The 20938-nt window shown below is 40.6% G+C and overlaps 1 protein-coding gene across 5 annotated transcripts in view; it reads right to left on the reverse strand.

The window, feature by feature from the left end:
• The window catches only part of BTBD7 (BTB domain containing 7), a 51685-nt gene extending 33397 nt beyond the window's left edge, over nucleotides 1–18288 (reverse strand). For 2 of the 5 annotated variants that reach the window (XM_030949034.1, XM_030949030.1), the window contains exon 1: nucleotides 18176–18288. The gene's annotated coding sequence lies outside the window, so the exon portion shown is untranslated. Of the gene's footprint in view, nucleotides 1–1438; nucleotides 1590–5939; nucleotides 6173–17401; nucleotides 17677–18175 lie in introns of those variants that run through there. The other 3 variants (XM_030949031.1, XM_030949032.1, XM_030949033.1) reach the window with 3 other exon arrangements.
• Nucleotides 18289–20938: the final 2650 nt, after the last annotated feature.

Genomic DNA, 20938 nt, shown 5'->3' on the forward strand with positions numbered 1-20938 from the left:
CAGTCCTGATGGAGATCATACCATCATAACTTATTTCAACTGCATTTTTATTAATTACATTTACATAGTTCTCATTCACTACTGCTTTTCAAATTTAGAATTAAGACCTAGAAGTACATTTAAAATAGTAAAAAAAGGCATTTAAGGATTCATTAAAGATTTTTTTGGGCATTTGAAAACATCTTAGAAACCAGTTCTGAGGTGATTTGAACAAGTATTCATTGTTGCCAATGTACAACAAAGTAATTTTAATTTATTCCAATATTAGCAGTGTAAAATATTAATACTGAAAAATGAAAGTTACCACATGAAGAACCACTGTCAACTGAAACCTTGTGTCCCCTTCCAAAATACAAACTTGAAGATAAAGAGTAATAGAAAGGTAAAGTCTATTCTAAGAATCTTTTAGATTCCCTTGAATATTGTGAACACATATGGATTTGCTATATGCTTCTGAATTGTTTTCCTTTCTTGGTAGTTTCTGGCATGTTAAATTGGCCAAGAAAGTGACATAGGAGTGCATGTTTCAAAGTGCAGATCCTAGGGAGCAGAAAGTGAGAGACAGGCCAGGAAGAAAAAGGCTGCAAATTGCTGTAGGCACAGAGGTGAGGGGAACAAGTGCTCCAGGATTTGAGGGCTGGCTACCTGAGGAGGAAGAGCAGGGAAGGGTTTGAAAACCTGGCTTTACACATGTGGCTATCAGGCAGAATTGTGGCCTGCACATATCCCAGGGTGGCCTCACACAGCTGCACCTGCTGAGCACCAGTGGAGTTCTGCCAGAGTGGAAGACACAACCATAAGAACACCACAGCAGCTTTCAACCAACCTACAGGCTTGTAAATGAGAAGAGGGAGCTCCCATGCCTGCCCTCCCCAGCCACACAGCCAGGTCATCTCAACTGCATACAATCTTGAACTTGTCTCCATGCAGATTCAGCTTGCTACACATCAGGAAACAAAGATAAAATATCCTCCTACATGAACAGAAGGCTACTCAGGATGAAGACAGAACCAGGGAACATAAAAAACAGGCAACATCACACCAGCAAATACCAGTAAATCTTCTCAGAAAACACAAGGTGTTAGATTAGCTCAGTGTTAGCCATTGCATGCAGTCATCTTCTCCCTTGTGCAGAAATAAGCTATTCAAAGATTACTGAATCCATATGGTGTGGATCTCTACTTCATTTCTGAAAAACTTCACTCACTTAAGAAAAAACACTTAGAAAACAAATTCATTAAAACAGTGACACTCCAAGTGATTTCTATACGCACCAAGAATATGTTGCTTAAATGTGGCATAAATTTCTAGATGGAATTAGTTACACCCAGGACAAACTTTGTGAAGGTAAAAGTCACCTTTCAGTTTAAATGCTAACTTGCTCAGAGGTAAAGGTTAGCAACCCGAGCAGATATCCCAATGATTTCCCTTTTCTCACCTAAAATTGGACTTGGTTCATTTGGACTTGAGTCCTGAAATAATGCCATTGTTATTCCACTTTTCTGCATTCAGCTGTGGTGTGGTAACTTGTCTATTAGATATCTACTAGCAGTTTTCAGTTCTTCCTGACACAGGAAAGAGCCCAGGAGCTAAGTAAAAGAGAGAAGAAAAAAGAAATGTTGGGCTTCTCTTTTTTTTTTTTTTTTTTTATAAGTAAGCACTCAATATTCAGAACCAAGTCCCTGGTTCACTAAATTTAGAATACATAACTTCCATGCAATGCTAAGTCATCTGTGTGCAGGCTGATTTCTTAAAGAGTATTTTGCATCTTGAATTCAAACATTTTGTAGATCATAAAGTGTACTGGGCCCCATGGCTCAACACCAATCATAGCTTTAGTTCCACTACTGTCCTTAACCTCATGTATCAACTGAAAGCATATTTGTTTTTCAATACAGCACCAAATTTTACAAGATTATATTACAGAACCCATATTGCATTTCCCAAAAAAATTAGCTAGCACCAGTGATGAACTCGGTCCTGGAGGAAGCCCTGCCTTCCTCTCTTCATTCTCATAACCACTTTTCCTACCTTGTTGGTTCTGTCCCAAGTATTTTGTAATCCAGATAAACTGACCCACACTAGAGCCAACCTGAACAAGCAGTTGAAACAGTATCAGTCACCCAATTTGTCCGTTAGGGCATCACTTGAATACTTGCACTACTGCATCTTTTGACAGCAAAGTGTACTTGAACTACCCATGGATTTAGATGCCTTTTTTTGGTTTGGTTTGTGTTGCTATTGTCCACTTCATCCTCTGTACTAAACACAGCCTACCTGAACAGCAGTTAGTCTAGCAGATAGCTAGTTGAGTCCAGTCAATACAACTCAGCTACTACAAAAATGCCAAGTCAAGAATGCAGCTTCTGCACAGTGAAAGGCACTTGTAGAAGGAGACGAAAAACTCCAAACCATAAACAATTAGATCTTTAGCTTCAAAAGGAAAGACAGGTTTTGTCTTTTCTTGCAGAAGTTATCCTGCATACCAAAAGTTCCCTTATTTCAGCTTATCTGAAGAATTTTTAAATTGCATGTTAGCCTCAGAATACACCCATGGAATTTTGTTTTGAAAACCACCATTAGGTGAGCTTTTTCTTTACTTTTAATAAAAGCCTACATGCATCCCATAAGCATTACCACAGTGAAACTAAATTCAACATCTGCTGACCAACTGAAGCAGTTGTTGAGGGCAGTGACGCACATACAGATGTGTTATAAATGCACAAACATACACAGGCAAAGAGCTAAGCTATGTCAAAGCTTGTTTAAAAAAGCCTGTACTGCAGAAAAAGTATATGGAGTGTGTTATGTGAAATGAGGAAGTTAATAGAAACCAAAATTACCACTCCAAATCCTACAAAACAGCACAAAAGTGACTTTCAGACTATACTGATACTCAGAATAAAATTTAAAATAAGCACAAGTCTGCTTAAAGGTTTCAGCCTGAAGTAAGTTTCTCAGTCTTCTCAATATTTGTCACACTGAACCTAAAATCCTAAGAAGCTAGATGACATGCATCTGAGGTATCTGGGCTGACAGCCAGGTATTCCTGGACTGGGAATTTTGATTTAACAAAAAGTCTCTGTACAGAATGGACTTTGGCTAACAGTGACACTTTGTTTATATCATCACTCAATACAAATGTTTCATAAAATTTCCTGTAAATCACTGGGATCCAATTAATATAAAGGGCAAAGTCAAGAGTACTACAACAGGTTTTACAACCACTTGATTTTTCCCCCGTAAAATTTTAAGACCTTTGTATTTCTTTTGGAGTTGCTGCCATAGGATTATGCAATAGCATAATATTAAAACCAAAGTAGGAAATTATATCAAGTACATGCACATACCTGTACCAACATGGTACTTCAGGTTTTCATTTTACCTGACATGTTTTAAATTTACTATGAGTAAATGACAACCCAGGCATCATAAGAATAACTTCTTCATGTTTGCTTAGATTTTTATCCAGACCAAAAATGCCATGCATTTTGCCCCAACAGCTCATTTCAAGTAACAAGCACAACTTTACTGCAAGATGAGATGACAAGATGCAGCAATAAAAAGCACCAGCCCTAGTAAGGAAACATATCAACTACATTTCAGCAAGGTTAAATTTATTCTCATAGAAGTTAGGTAGATCAATAACTAAAACAGAAAGAACTTGTGAGAATGGACCATTGCTATCATGCCCAAAGTACATCCCACCAGCCTGCCTCAACATCCTGAACCTGCCTCCAGCAGAAGAGTGATCTGGTGAGCAATAGAGAGCCCTGAGCCATCACAAAGTGATTCAGGAACAATCCCATGCTCAGGAGAACAGAAGCAAGTTCCCATCCACTGAGAAGTTTCCAGAGCCAGCCCTGGCCATGCTGCTTGTCACACAGTACACTGCTGGAATTACAAGTCAACAACATCCAAAGGGACAAGCTCTTAAAAATGAAGACAAAGTTGCTTGTGGCTCGAGCTCCAACTGCTTGTTAAGATGTGCATGGAGTATCTACCTCAATTTCCTTGGAGAAAGTGGTTCTCCAAGCAAGAGGAGCTGACAGGAACTGAGTGCTACCTGTCCTGACCTTCCTCTGTTTCCATGGATGGGACACTCAGAGGTACTGGCACATTCTCAGATTTTGTGGAGGTCAAGTCTCCAGTCTTGGAAAAGTACACGCTAAAGGACTGAATGCATATGGGACAGTGTACCTGAAAGAAACTGTGTAACTGGCAAGTAATTTTCTGTTCCACGGAAACAACTGAAATTTGAAGGCTCAGTTGATTATGCCTGACACACATGCAAATCCACACAAAGCCTATTGTGACTCCTTTTTATAATGAGGTCAAGCAATTAACCTTTATCATTATTCAAAATTAACTGGATGATACAGTAGTAAGATGCAACTGAAACAGCTGAAAAGTTGTGATTTGGATCAGTTCTGTACAAATATAAAAAATGGATAATGTTCTACACAACATGGGCTAATGAATCTGCGTCATTACTCGCTGCATTGGAAAGAAAGAAAAATCCAGTAAGGAAAAGCACCAGAACTTAAGCCACATCAGCAGTTACCAGCTCAAGAGGGTGAGAAAAAGCAGATATAACCAGATTATGAAAGTCTTTGCTGAGAGTCATGTGTTCCAGCTATCACAAAGACCCCTTTCTTATAGTTAAGCATGAAATTTGCAGCATTTTCTCTTCCATCAAGTGGTATGCTTCTCCATCAAGAAGTTCTTTCAAAACAGAGGTGATAAAAACACCACAACAGTCGTAGCTTTTTATTTCTAGATTTGTTGAGAATCGCTGGACTGAGTTTTAGTGGGGAAAGCCCACCCACAAACAACCTGTACTGATTTTTAACATTTTCTCTGAGGAATCAGTGAAAGTTAAAAGAACTATGCTCAAACAGAGCACAAGGGTGTATAGTCTTGAACATACACACACTTCAGAAATTGAAAACACTGAGCAGCATTTCAACAGTTAAAAAAAACCCCACAGAACTTACAGGGAAAAAACCCTCTTTCCAATGCTGTCTTTGCACACAGTGCTCAAAGTAGTATTTCTGATGATCAGCAAAGTAATTTCAAGTATGATGTGAACATGTCACATCGTAGAAGTAAATAAATAATGTCATTAACAGGGACTGACAGGTCAAATCACTAACAGCAGTGGGGAGGCAGGGGACATCAACATATTTATATTCCTCTAAACACAAAAAATTCCAGCAGCTAAAAAAATTTGAACACACAAAGCACACAGACACTAACTGAATTACAGCAGTATAATCCTGCATGGAATAGGCTGTTCCTCCCAAGCTACTTAAATGTCTTCATATACCAGCAAATAAATTTTCATCTCTCTACATCAGTGACTCTTACAGTTAGTTGCAAAACCACACTAATATACTAAAAGTCTATTCTGATTTTTAACATTCATATGAAAGACTCAACTAATGTTCTTGAAGATGAATTCAAAACACTTCTTTCACCCAAATGAGCAAGAGCTCATTTATGGCCCTCTAGGACTCTCTTGAAGTGAAATGACAGCATGTATTCTTCAATGACTCCATTTTTTCACAAGTTAACTTGAAAGGAACATTATCTGATTTAGATAAAAACATCATTAAATCTACTTTATAAGAAAATCAGAAAAATCCTATCCACCAAATCTTTATCAATATCACTAAACAGAGTAATTAGGTATGAACATATCCATTTACAGGAAAATGAGGATAATTAATTTTAGCCAGTCTAGAATAATTGCAGCATAGTTTGACATACTGTGATAAATTTTGAGGAGTCTAAATGTGTTTCAAAAGGCCTCTTCTGAGCAAAAATTACCCACTTGTTTTTTTTTTAGGAGCGGCAAATATTCTTTGGTTTACATATACGAACGCATCAGTTGGTTAAGACAAAAAAAAGGAACTTCCAAATTACATGAAAAGTACCTCAGAAAAAAGAAGAGACTTTTTTTTCCCTTTTTTAAAAGTAGCCGGCATTTCTTCTTTCAATCAAAGTTCAGGCCAACACTTTGTCTTGTCAGGCAGCTACTCATGGAGATTTCAGCTGCATTCAGCCTTGGATACTGAGGTCCAATACCAGTCTGGTAACACCCCTGTCCTCCTCAGTGTGTCACCAGAAAATGACTGTCCATTATTGCAGCAATGTCCACGGTCACCTGTTCTTTTTCGCCCCCTGGAAAAGGCAGAAGTGGAGCAGAAGTAATAACCTTCCACATGAAGCTCTACCACCTTTACAGAGCCTATTTCACAGGCTTCTTATCCCTGTACTGTTTATCTGTCAACAGGATTGCTGCTTCTTCTGGAACAGAGCAAGCAGTCTTTCATCTCCAGAGTCTTCTATCCCCAAGGAATTTTATTCCATTTAGTCTGAGAGTGCCTTCCAAAGATCCCTCCGTATCTCATTAAGAAAGGGAATTCCTCCTCTTGCTCAAGCTGTGACCCAACCACAACACAAAATCCTGTTTTCAATTAACAAATCTACTAAGTTGGGAAAATCCTGGCTCAAACCCCAATCATATGGAAGATCCATACACCCTACAGTTTTCCTTGTACTGGAGTTATTTTCTCCTTTTATCCAGGCCCAATTATTTCACAGAAAGTCATTTACTCTGAATGAGGACGTGGGAGTTTCCTGTACACAACAGTGCTTGTAAATTCAGTGCACAGTTACATTCACACTTCCTCTCAGAACATGCTCTGCCTCTGAGAGTGCATTAGAGTAACTAATAGGGCAATCCCAGACACTGCTCTGTACCTACCTCGGTAGGCAAGCAGCACCCACCCTACCTTATGACTTACTATTTTCAACTCACCTTCAAAAAAGCAATCTTTTGATCACTCAGCTTTAGCTCCCTTATTAACTTCCACAGCCTGAGTCATCTCTGGTGATGACACTGCTTGGGGTTTTCACAACAGCAGCTCCAACATCAAAGCAGACTAAAAAGTCTTGGACCCACATATTGATAAGCCTTCCCATATAGGTAACCTCTTATAATAAATCAGATGAAAAATTACTTCTTACTTTGGCTGCAATCAACTCTTCATCCTGCCAGGCAGTCATTGTATCAGTAACAGCATCTTGTGATATTTCTGTTGCTTGGAACATCATTCCTCATGACTACAGTGTTTCTATACAATATTCTTCCTTTTTACTCAAGCCTCCAAGATGCTTGGTAACAATACACAGCTCATCTATTTCCACTGAAACCGCTGCCTGTGGCTAGAAACTGCCATTACCAATATTGCTGTATATCCAAAACAATTTTCTCTACACTTCAGGCCTTAATACACCACCATTCCTTTTCTTCTGTACACCATCCTCTCTGTGGGTCCTTTTGTCATCACACAACAGCAATTTCACCCATTCAGTCTCTTCTCTTTGATAAAACAAGTTTGAAGTATTGGCTGCTAGCATCATTTCTTACACATTTAACACTAATGGATACATCTATATACAACAGAAAAACTGGAAGGGGGAACATGAAAAGGTGTGGTAAAAACTCAAAATGCAGTCTAGTCCAGTCATTTCATGAGACATCAGGAATTTTATTAAAGAAACACTGATTTTCCTCATTGAAGACAGCATTAAGTCACAGCCATAAAATTAACTCATTACAGCTACCATTTGAATACTTTCAACAGTAAGCCACAAGCCACGACAAGTCTTGCATCCAACAAAACCACAGCTGCAATTTGGATTCAAAATGCATTATTTGGTGTATGCAAACCTAAGCTGGTTCACCAACACTGGTTCCACACACATTTCTTCAGTGCCAGTGCTCACCGCAGCTACCACCAGCACCTCCACAAAGTTCCTCCATTGTGTCAGCAACTAAACACAGGAATTCTCTCCTGTGAGACTTTTTTCTCCCCAGTGTAGTTAGCTTCCTGCACCAGTTTACCAAATGGCTCAAGGAACCCAGATGATGCCACAGAGAAGGAAGAACAGCAAGAAAATATTACTTTGCTCCCCACAATCAAACACACATTCAGTTTGACTAATACTCAGTAAACACAGTCTTCAAAAAATAAACATTGCCAGTCCCCACGCACCTATTCCTGCAGCAGAGCTGTACCTCTGCTTTGTAGCAGACATTTGGAAAGCCATGCAAGTTCTGACTGGACCATGTTTGTTTTCTGTTGATCCTTTGGTGTGGCTGCTCCAGCTGTTGCCCAAGCACGGCCTCAATCTTCATTCAGCCAACTACCACTGTCAATGAAAACACCTCACTTTAAGTGGGCAGCTATAATACCACTTTTGCAGCATGCTTTTCTTCTCCAGAGCTCCTAAAAAATTAACAGTACGAAAAATCCCCTGCAAAGCAAGGGCAGTCCTAGCAGAAAAAGGCAATTTAGACAGCAGCAGCTACTGCTAGGATTCACCATGACAGTGCTCCCAGTATCCAGGTGGATGATTGCTGCTTCTTTGGCCTGTATTTATTTTCCTCTGTATCTGTGCAGTTTGTTCCCTCCCTGGGTAACAACACTTCACATAGCAGCCATCACTACTAAAGAGGTCCATGGGAACTGCTGCTTTTTTGAAGGCTTGGACGATTTTAAATTTGCAGTGCCAGAATATATGCATCTAGGTATTACTCATATAGGAAAAAATACAAAGCCAAGCCTATGTGAGTTTTAAACATATTCCCCTTAATGTAGTGAACTTGTCCTCTGACAGGGAGAAGCTAACTGTGTGTGCAGGACTCACTGCCTGTCAGCTCTTCACAGGTGCACCAGGGTGATCTGATACTACCACCAAAGTCAAACTAACAGGGAACTGTACTTTCCCTCACACTTCATCCTGCCAAAGGGTTTTCTTGCTCCCCCTCACACTGCATACAGAGATTATATGATCACAAACCAAGTAATTTCAAATGGCTGATCCATCACCCCACTGCTGGAGAGAGTGGCAGATAACAGACAGGAAGAGGGAACTCCAGCATGTTTGTCTGACATGCAGCTAAAACTGCAACAGGATCTCACAGCTCTCACTATGAAGAGAGCAGACTATTCCTATTAGACTGCCTCACAACTCCCCAAAACTATACCCTTGTAGTTATGCTTTCTGTTCCCTCTTCAAATCACCCTGGCCTGGCACCAGATGTGACACTCACATCTTCCCAAGTCTATTCTGTTCACTGCTGCAGGAAGCAATACAAAATCAATTTGTGAAATTGATTGTACATGGTATTTATACAACAGCTGACTTACTTGAGACCATGTAAACTGGTTATGCGCTGCTGCCTCCCTGAGCAAAGGTGAAATTCCTGGTCAAAGCCACAGAACACTTTCCTTGTATTTAGAGGTTTTTAAGGCAACCCCCCCACAACTAACACAATGATCTTATACCTGTTCTTATAAATCAATTATATCTGTATATACTAAGATTTAACAGTTACTTAAAAACTTACACATTTGAAAGATGTCCCCTTTGGTTGGACTCTTCTGCACAGTTAATTTAAATTCATTAACTTCAGCAGAAAATTTTAAGAGCCATACTGATACTACCAACTAACACTTATAACACCTGATGCCAAGAAATTTTGCTATGCTGTACACCTCAGAGATTTCAGCCATTTTGAAAATAGTAGCAAAATACATTAATACTGCAATATTTTCCCTCAAAACCCTCAAAAGTTATACCAGTAACTTCAGTTTCAGTAGTTATCTTCATTATACTTACATTTAGATTCCATAAAAGTGTAGCAAGAACTAAATGCTCACAAACTTTAAGGAATGTCCTGCCCAAACTACAGGAATTCATTTCAGAAAACATACTTTCTCAATGATAAAAGAAATCAATTAAGGAAGGAAAGGCTTAGTCAGAAAACCAGACTAGTACTTAGCCTACAATTAAGTTGGAGCTTTGTTTACATTTTCCCCTTGGCAAGAAAAGGAAGTTATGTCTTCCACATTTCCTGCAACAAGCTCTCTCTGCACTTCCAAAGCATTTTTTGTTCTGTAACATGAATATGCAAGTTTTACAGAATAGTCAAAAGAGCATCACAAATGTTGACATAACGTTGTTTCTGAAAACAGAGGCACCAATCATTTACATTTAATTTAATTCATTCAGCAACATCTACACATAACTCATGAACACAGACTTTTAAAGGCTGCAGAGTTAGAAAAGCTTATGGGGTGGTTTCTTTTTTAACTATTTGCTAAGGCAAATCTGCCCTTTGAGCAGACTGTTGACATGACTGTTAACTCTTCCTTCTCTCCCCAAAAGATGTGAAGCTTTTCAGATGTCCCAGAACACTAAAGAAATAGATTTTTCAAAGATATCAAACAAAACTTTTAGGAGGAAAGCAAAAGTTGCATTGCACTAATTACAGGAGTTACTTCATTAAAGAAACCCATTACTCCTAATGTAATTTTAGACCACATTTTGTCCATCTTTCTCTCTCATGCACAACTGTCCTTGATACCACAATTCCTTCACATTCAAAGAAAGGGCAAAATGCAGAAACTTTGCCAGCCTGTGCTCTACTCCTCAAATCTCCTTTGATTCTTCCATCATTTGAAAAGTTCATTAATGTATAGAAAAAAAGACAACACTGTCACCAAAAAAAAAAAAAAAAAAAGAACTCTCACTTCCCCTCTCTACTTAGATGATCATCCCCACTCAACTCAACTCTACTTTCATGTTCAATGAACAGAACAGTTTTTATCTGGATTAGTTTTCAGATTAACAAAAAATGAAAGGTTCATTTCAATAAGGAAACACATCAATCTTGTATATGTGGGAAAAAAGGGCAAGTCCCCTTTCCTTCCAAACATAAAACAAGGATGAAACTCCAGATCCATAAGATACTTAAATAAAAGCATCCTCATTCCTATTGAAGATTGCTAGTGCCTGATACAACTGAGCTTTGATGCAGCTAACACTCAGTCACAAAATGTGGCATTTTCCAATTTAATTCTCCAGCAAAAATAAGTTGGTAGGTAAAAAACAGAACGAGGGAAGAAGAGAAGGAAGAGAAAGGGCAGCAGATGCCCAAGGTAGTGGTGGGAAATACCTAGATCAGCACAAATCTGTTAATCTGAAGGGGAAACTTGGAGCCAATAATTAACTGAGAAATTATGCAGTAACAAAATTACCTCAGATGTTCTCAGCAGAGAAATTCAAATGTCTTGAGAAACTCAGAACAAGACACGACAAATTTTACTTTACTTGTAGTGGAAAAGCCCCGAGTAGTATGAACAGATATTTTAGAAAGTTTGTAATAAGACTGTACTTCTGATTAACATCATTTTCAGAAGACATGTAATTTAAGCTTTAAAACCAACTTCAAGTAGTAATTGCCCCGGCTACAACATCAAAGACTGTAGTCAACTGCAGTTAAAGACAAGCAGCTTTGATGCAGTGCAGAAATACTTAGGAGACTCACTTTACCAGAGGTTACCAGGTCTTCAGATCCATGCCTAGACCTACAAAATACAATTAGACAGGCCTTATACAGCATGTTAACCTTACTGTGTTAGAAGGGTATTTTGGCATTTCAAGTCCAAATACACATTTCCAGAAGTGCTTAATGGAGGACTAAACCCTAAAGAGATTTTAATGACCAAATAAGAAGCAGGCGGTACTTTTTGACCTAAATAATGTACCTTTTAATGTATTTTTTAAAAAGGATACATTAAATTATTCTCTTAAATATTATCTTTGGCCAAGCAAAAAAACCTCCAAAAACCAAAACAGTCAGCCAAGATGGGATTTGAGAATTTAAAGAATTTAAATGTGTGTTTAAACACACATTCTTATCCAAAATTTAGATAAGCTAATCACTCATGAAAATAAACTGTAGAGAAGACGGAGATACTTGATACATTGGGAGAGTGGGGGGGCTCACAAGGACACTGAGTAGCTCCTCATGCTGTCACATACATTCCTCTGTAGAGATTATGGGGCTTGCATGCAGCTCCCCAGTAACAACTGCTGCCTCTCAGTACTGACACCGCTTAGATTATTCCTCCTTCAGTACCAAGGCCATCACTACACTGAGTAACACAAAGCTTCCCATCTCCAGTGTGCATTTTGTCAACTCAGCATTCTTATACCTTGCTTGTCACTGTGGTATAATAAAAAACAAGTTCAAAGGCTTCCTAGAAGTACCTCATTATAGACTGGCAAAGATATTTTCAACTTAAAATGACAGTATAAGGAACTTGATGTATTTCAGAGAGCAGCAGTCACTACCAGAATGACTGTAAAGAAATCCATGAATCTATTAACATTATCTTCTCTACCTGCATTCTAGACATTTTATATGCATTTCATTTCACCTCTCAAGATGTCTGAAATTGAGAGGGCTAGTACAGGATGAACCAAGCTACAAGACATCAGCCTTTAATATATTCACATGCTTCGCTAGCCTGGGATTCATCAGGGGTATTTTAAATGGGTAATACATAATTCCACTGTGTATGCCTATGCTCCTTCCTTCTTCAGGATGAAATCTTCTGGTCATTCATTTAAGTATCACAAGCAGCTTCAGAGGTTGTTATCCATTCATGTATTTTAAGACATACATCTGGGTACATGAGAAAAACCTCTAAATGCCCCCACATGTAAAAAGAACTTCAGCACAACCCCATCTTATACACTGCAGAATTTAAGTAGATAAACAGTATAATTATCACAGCAGCAGGAAGGCTTTAAAAAAGACATCTTCCTAGACTAAGTAAAAAAATCACCAAATCCACAACAAACCCAGTTCTAACAGTCAATGAACCACTTCTCCCCCATCTTTACATCAAGAATCATCATTTGAAAAAAGCTAAAGCAGAAGATCAAAAGAGATCAAAGAATAAGGGAACACCAGTCCACAAAATACTGTCTTGTTGCATTCTGATTGTATTTGTTATGTTAGAATGCTTCTAATTAGTTCTCAAGCAGCATTTCCAATATTGGGGTCAGGAGAAAAAAAGCATGAAAAGGAACTTTTGTCACTCATACTGATTATTTTTAAAGCACTTAAAATAACCTACCCATTTACAGAAGTGTTTTATATTCTTCATTGCAGTACAGAGATCTGGAATAGCAGATGATAAGCAAAGCAGTACTTCAATTTCTCACTAATGCAATGTGGTCTACTTGGTCACTCAAAAAATACTTCAATTTTCATATAAATAGTTACAAAGTTTTATTCCTGTTGGATGCCTTCACAAGACCCTGGTATTCTTGCTCCTTGTATATGAAACCTTGATTCAAATCAGTGGCAGACTATGAGAACAATCGTCTCCCACCCTAGCTGCAGTTTAAAATACACAGGCAAGCACACGCAAATACATTTTACAGCTCTACTGATCCCACAGAGCTTCTGCAAGTTCTAGGTCACAAAATAATAAACCAAACTAAAGAACCGAGCAGCAGTCACTTATTACATTACTGTTTACATCAACTCCTTTGAGTTTAGCCATTGTTACCATCAGCAGAATGGTAAAATGTCCTGATAGTTATCCTGAGACTAGGTTTCAACAGATCTTGGACAAAGTTTCCAAATTAGTGTAATCTTGCATATCATTAACTAGCTTGATCTCTCTCCAAAGCACTTCCCACTAGATAATGTCAAAGTTCAGAAGTGATGAAGAAAAAGAGATTAATCTTAAAAGCTACAAGTTGCCATAATAAAATGGTCCTGTAAGAAAGAGGAGAGAGTAGAAATAAAAAGGCTCTTTAACAATATGGGGGATCACAATACTGCAGAACTAGAAAGATATTCTCTAAAAGAGATTTTAGAAAATTAAATTCTACTCTTTACTATTTACTACAGTGGGTTGGAAACAGGGTATGATGGCACAGAAAAGCCAGGATGAATACAAAAAGTCCAGTCTTTTTAATACAGCAAGAACTGAACATACAATGATGTTTGAATGCTATAAAAAATATACAGTATGAATGATCACTGAATTAGGACAAAATCTGAGGACAAAGATCAAATAGGATTTAGAAAATTATCAGTCAGTTATACAGGTAACGGCTCACACTTGAATGCCAAGTTTGAAAAACAAAGTAAAATCACTTAGAAGATACTTCTGAAACATAAAACTGATTTAAGATGTTGCTCAAAACACTATACCTCCACACTTAGTACTGAAAGCTTCTTCTTAATCAGTTTTGACTGCTATTAATTTTTTTCTTGCATGCTTTAGCACTCAAAAATCTAAATAACCAGTTTAAATCCACTTATGATAGAAAATCCCCAACAGGCTGGACAGGTCTGCAAGGCCACCAGTAGTTAAAGTTCATATTCAGCAGTGTTTGGTGTAAGCTTGCACAACACCTGCACACAATGGAGCAAACAAATCAGATTTAAATTTAACTAAGTATATACTTGAATCCAGCACATCAGGCAACACAGTTCCACCCCAATCCCCTTTACCTCCCTGGCCTCACCTCTACACTGTGCAAACACACTTTGCACAGCAATGTGATGACCCAGATGAAGGATCTGACATGAAGTTATTTTGTGCTTTAGTGATTTATTTTTCATACAGATCAATTTCCTGAATGTTACAGAGTGAAGCTATGTAAACAGCCCTACCAACACAGCTGAGGGGACAGTGCAGGAAGTAAGGAAAAGCAGCAGCAGTGCACTGAAAGTGTTTAAACCATTCTGCCACTAAACATCTATCAAGAACCTCATAGGCATCCCTATTATTGTGGGTTCCCCCTGCCAGTGGGATAGGGAACAGAATAGAAAGCAAAGAAAAAACAATGAAGTAAAACTCATGGGTTGAGATAAGTACAGTTTAATAACTGAAATAAACCAAAATATAATAATCATATTATAATAACAATTTCAATCTCCTAGTGTCCATTCATTATATAGAAAGCATCATTACTGATGGTATCCTTCTTGGGAGACATGCAGGATAGACTAGATTGGTGTAAGATGCAAGACTAGAATCAAATGTGGCATCTGTGGTTCCTTCTTATAGTTCTGGCATAGTAGTAAGCCAATACAGGAAAGAGCATTCTAAAATCCACAATAGCTACTATTCAAAGATTAAAGGATACTGACAAGACTTATCTTTCAAGGAACCTGGGAAATTAAACAAAGCAATAGCTAGAGGACTCCCTGGAAGCTCACCTAACATATCTGAACTAGGATTCCAGGTCCCCACTGCATGTACAATAAAGTTGTGCATCAGGTTTCCAGACTAGTGTAAAAAAATAGGAAAAGCCATTCATCTGGTAACAGAAATCAAAAGCCATCTAAATATGTTAAGACAAAGCAAACAAACAACAAGAAATTTAGAGTTAATACTAAAACTTGCAGTTCTTTATCAAGATTTGCTGTAATTCTCATCAGTTTTATTAGGAATATAGTTATTTCTTCTTAAGTGCAATCTCACAGTTTCCCTATGGATTTATTTATTGATTAATGTGAACTACACACAGTCCACCATTATGTCCAAGGATGTTTTCATTCATCTGGCTGTTTCCCTCTGAAAGGCAGCCACAACTACTTTGGCCACCACAGTGCATCCAAGACATCAGGAAAAACTCCCCTTTTCCTGCATGTGGTCTGATAGCAAACAAGCATCAGGGTGGCAGAGGAGCAAGCAGGGTTAGTGTCCACCTCCTCCTATGGCCATGTGCAGCACCCCAAGACACCACACCACCGATGCAGCTTACTAACAGGACAGAAGAAGACATTGTCCCAGCCTAAAATTCATCCCCAACAAACCTTGAGATTAACTGCCATCAGTGACAATTAATCTGTAAACCTGACACCATGTATGCAGCAACTTGAAAGGCCGCTTTCAAAATGAAGACTCAATATTTTGTTGTTAATTCATCAAGCTCTGGCAGTTTCACTGAATTAAATTTTAGAAGCTGGCTGCAAAGGCAGCACATTCTACTCTAATTTAACAGTGAGCAACATATCTTCACAACACAAAGTTTGGAGCTTCTCAGACAAGCTTGAAAACTAAGAGGGGAAAAAAAAATTAAATCCTTATGACAAATCCATGCAAGTCCTCCAGGAGAGCTTATAAAAGTAATTCTATTCCTTCATGTATGAGTCTTTGCAAATCAGTCCATGCCAGCTGTAAGCACTACACCACCACTGTACCTATGACTCAGCAAGGGAATCTGGACATATGAAGAGAATTTACTTACTAATGTAAGAGGTAAGGATTTTTAAAATGGCAACAACTGCAACAATGCCACAGTAAATGAACCAAGACAACTTCTAGTTTGTATGCTTAAACATAAAAGGAGCACGGTCAGATTAGAATGTCAAACCCATTTATACATTGGCTAAAGTTTGAAAGCAAGTGAAACAATGCTTAGTGCAGCTGAGCAGAAATACAAAGGATTCAACAGCTGTTTTCATCTCCAGTGAACAAAAACAAACACTGGCTGTACATTTGACACAAAACACTGAGCTCCATTTCCAAGATTACCTGCACGCAGCCCAACTATGCAAGTTTAACTTTAGAGCTGAATACAAACCAGTGAGCAATTGGCAGCTTTGTGTTGTAACTTAAGATACAAGCTTGATTTACTGTGACATTCATCACATGTTTACATATAAGCACGTACAGACAGTACTGTTTACATGGCACTAATTGACACAGCAAAGTAGCAAGTTCTTAAATGGCTCAGTAATGCTTTGGTCCATCAACTGAGACTAGTTATCTAGTCGATAAATTATTTCAAAAAGGGAGAAAACATCACAACCCATACCTTCTGAATGCATTATCTTCACACAGATATTTTACATAATAAGCACTCAGACCTTGCCTTGTAAATATCACGGTCCACAGAATCTGTACATTACTAACAGCCTTCTGTTCCACATCCTCATAAATAACATCTACAGAATTATTTTTGTTACATTGGTAGCAGACTCCTAGTCAACAAGGGGTGGAGGAAAAAGTATTTTTCACTGGAATCTTAAGCAAAAGGTTCAAATGGAGAAGGATCTAAGAAGAAATTCCCCTCCCTGCACCACCCTGTGTGAAGAAGGATACTAACACAGAACTAGGATGAAGTATTTGAAACAATAAAAGAGAAGCTTAGAAAACTCATCCTCTTCCCTGAGATCTTCCGGACAAAGAGGGTAAAGATTTATCTCCTCAAGCTTTTCAGTGTCTCAACATGAGTTACGAGGTTTAAACATTTTTTATTTCAGCTTCTGTTTTTATTTTCTCCATTTCTAAATGAAAACAGAGCATGCGGTACGTTGCAAAACCTGAGGTGATCACATCCCAGTGGCATATCTGCCAAACACTTTAAATTTGTTATTATATTACACTGGTTTGAAGCAAAGCCTCAAGCGACGCTACACTGCCTAAGGTAAATTCTCACACAAACTATCATTGCATCAACACGTATTTTATTATCCTGCTATCGTATTTTATGTTAGTACCCGACATGTGTGTCATCCTTCACCCAACGGTCTCATATGGGATGGCGGGGAAGAGCAAGTAGAAACACGAACCAACAGAAAAGCACTTATTCCACTGGCAGCAGGAATATTCCAGAGGCACGAGCGAACACATCACCTACAAAGCTCTGCAAGTTTCTCCAGGAACACCGCGGCAACACCTGTATAGAGAGGAGCGGGACAGAACCCCACAAACCCCGGGGCGGCAGCAGCAGCAGCAGCAGCAGCAGCAGTCCCAGGCCAGGGGCACGGGCACGGCACGGGCTGAGCGGCCCCGGCGGGAGCCCCGCAGCCACGGCGGCCGCGCTCTCACCGGCCCGGCACGGGCGGAGCTCCGCGGCCGCGGGAGCACGAGCCCCGCACCAGCTCCGGCGGGAGACGGCTCCGAGCACCGCTGCAGTTCCGCGGGGAGTGCGCCGGGCCGGAGGGCAGAGAAGGAGGGAGAGGAGAAGAGAGCGAAAGGGCGGCGAGGCAGGACCCGACAGCGCGGACAGGCACAGCCGAGGCCGCCGCCGCCGCTCCGGAGCGCGGACCCTGCGGGCCGGGAGCGGCACGGGGAGCAAGGCTCCTGCCGCGGCGGGGCCCCGCGAGCTGCGGGTTGGCGGCGGCGCAGCGGGACAAGCCGCCCGCAGCCGGCCCGGCGGGGCGCGCACCGAGTCCCGCCGTGGGGGCGTCGACGGTCTTGCCCCTTCCCCTCCGCTGTCGTGACACCGAGCCCGCGATCCCCTCCCAGCCGGGCTTCCCGCGGTGCCTCACCTCCGGCAGCCGCTCGCCGCCGCCATCCTCCCGCTCAGCGCCGCCCGCTCCCGCCCGGCCCCACTCCGGCCGCCGCCATTTTGCTCCCGAGCCCCAGGCTCGGCCGGGCAGCGGGAGCGCGCACGGCGCCTGCGCGGCGGCGGCGCTGCGGCGTGCGAGCCACGTGGTTTGGGAGGCCGGGCCGGGGCTGAGGGGAAGGCGCGGTGCGGGCGGCGCTGCCGGGTCCCCGTGGGTCCCCGTGGGTCGGGGAGCTCGGTGCTTTTGCCGCACAGCTGCTCTGGGATCGTGGGGAAAAGCCGAGCCTGGCGTGTGTGCCCCTGCCGCGTTGGATCCCCGTTCCAATGCCGCGTGCAGTGCCCTGCCTGTGTTGCTGTGTGTGACACATCTCCCAAGCTCGGTGCCGTGCCCAGGTGCAGGGCTGTCTGCAACGTAAGTGGTGTGTCAGCACATGTTCTTTGTCCTTGAGACTAACGTAAGCTGCTTATATTAAGCCTATGTCTGTCTCCTTGCTTTGCTAAACTGCCGTGAGCTTGTTAGGAGCAGGGCACAGTCAGATTCCAGTTTTATTTTTCATGCTAGGAATATATACTGCTCGCCTGGAAATAAACTCCCACCACCTTTCCAACTTCTGATAACCCCTCTCAGCGTGAGAAATTAGTATTTCACTGGTCTAGGTGAAAGTAGGTGCCAGCAGTGGAAGTGCTGCTACCTGTTCCCACCATTGCTGGTACCACGCCGGCTACGTTTTCTTCAGAGAAGATACAGTCAGGATCGGCAGGTATCTGCCACCATGTCTGTAAGATCACTGATTTGTAAATCAGTGAGAGTGACCAAAAATACATGTCAGCATTTTATTAGAACAATAAAAACTCTTAAGTGAACTGAACATCTTGTGCCTGCTAAAAGAGCGAATCACCATGTGTCTATATGTGAGAAGGTCTGAGAAAAATTCCATGCATGGGCCAAAAATCTGATTAAATCACATGCTAGAAAATATTCAGCAAGCTGAAAGCCACATCTATGATTATTTCTGGTTGGTAAAAGCAAGCTACGACTGATTACATGCCCTCCTGATTCTGCTGACAGTCCATTCCTGGAGGGAAGCCTTCCTCCCACTTGGCATCCTGCTGTCCTCCATCTCTGTAATTAACTTGCCTGAATGCTGCAGACCTCCCTAACTACCACTTGGCATGGCATCCCATAGTGCTCACCAGCTTACCAAGGAGCTGGAGATAAAACAGCCTCTAATACATTTGCCCATGCTGTAGACTGTTTTCATACTGGTTTCAGCCTAAACCCAGGGGAGAAACGCAGCTGGGTTTACAGACAGTATTATGTACTCCTTGGGGGTTTAACCATTTTAGTTATTTATATGTTCTCTGATATTGTAGTATATAAGAGCATCACAACCTTTAACTTCCATATCTGTGCAGTACCAGAGATGAAGGAATTCTTATCATTGGAATTTAATCGGTGAAGTTCATGCTGTCAGGGTTATGCTTGTATCTGTTCAAGGGAGGCTATTTCTTGTAAGTGGGATGTCTTTGCAAGCTGTTGTTGCTGTTGTTGCTGTTGTCATGAGAGCTCATAAAACTGACTGGCAGGCAGAGCACAGCCTCTGAGCTATTGTCTGCTAGAGCCTTCCCACCTTCTATTTCTGTCTCTTTTCTTGCTCCTGCCCTAAGCCTGCTTTCCATTTCCTGCTATTAGGAATGCTGACATGGAATACCATATACGTGGTATTCACCTCAGTTTTATTTTACCCTGTTTTTCTGTAGAATTGTGTTATATATGTTCATATTGCATGCCTGGACATATAAGGATTTATGACTTCTGTGCTAAAATATTTTTAACTCATTGATCCATTTCTCATTTGAGTCCTTACGCACACTGCAACTTCAGGAAAGGCTGAGGCACCAAAGTCAGGCAACCAACAGACAGAAATGTTTGAAAATTAAACTGCAGTAGTTTTAAAACACATGGAACTCTTCATTTAAATGTATCTGTTAGGAGAAACTGTTTCAGACAAGGTTCTTAAAAATGAACAGTGTGAGACAACCCCAGCATCTCTGTGTCATTCATGATTTACAATATAATTGTTACAATTATAGCAGTGGCTTGCTGAGAGCACAATAGAAGTGAGAATGAATTGAAGTTAAATAAGTAAGGTTCAGGTCACAGAGCTCTTAGACTGAAGGGAGGTAGTACACCAGCTTGGTTTTCAGGTGAGAGGAGCCAGTTATGAATTTGTTCCCCAAGTTCTGTTGTTAGGTGAAAAAGACCAGTCAATTCTCCAGCAAACCTGGCTCATAATCTTCTAGGTAATGAAAATGAGAAAGGAAAAGAAGACTTGCAGGCTGAATATTTGTTTTGTTAGTGGTCTTTTTTAGTATTCTAATATAATTAACTGGAATGTAGTCAAAATGGATGGTTAGATTAAAGTATAAAGATCTCGCTCTGCAATAGTCATCCTTCTAGTAGCTAAAATAAACCTCCTTTCTTATGAGTCAGAGACAAACAGTGTTGGGTAACAGCTTAGGGGAGACATCTGGCAGGTTGGAAGTGAGGATGGCTACCATGTGCTTTCTGTTACTTTGGACTTCACAGCATGGAGGTCACCCCCTGACTGCAGCACACTGATGTTGTCCTTGAGGATTGTGTGCTCTCATGGACCAGACAGCTGGGAAGCACACCAAAATAAGCTGACTAACTCCATCTGCCACCTGGGATCTTGGTGCAGAAGACAGGTTATAAAACACTGAG

The sequence above is a fragment of the Camarhynchus parvulus genome, chromosome 5 (assembly GCF_901933205.1).
Source record: "Camarhynchus parvulus chromosome 5, STF_HiC, whole genome shotgun sequence".
Lineage (NCBI taxonomy): Eukaryota > Metazoa > Chordata > Aves > Passeriformes > Thraupidae > Camarhynchus > Camarhynchus parvulus.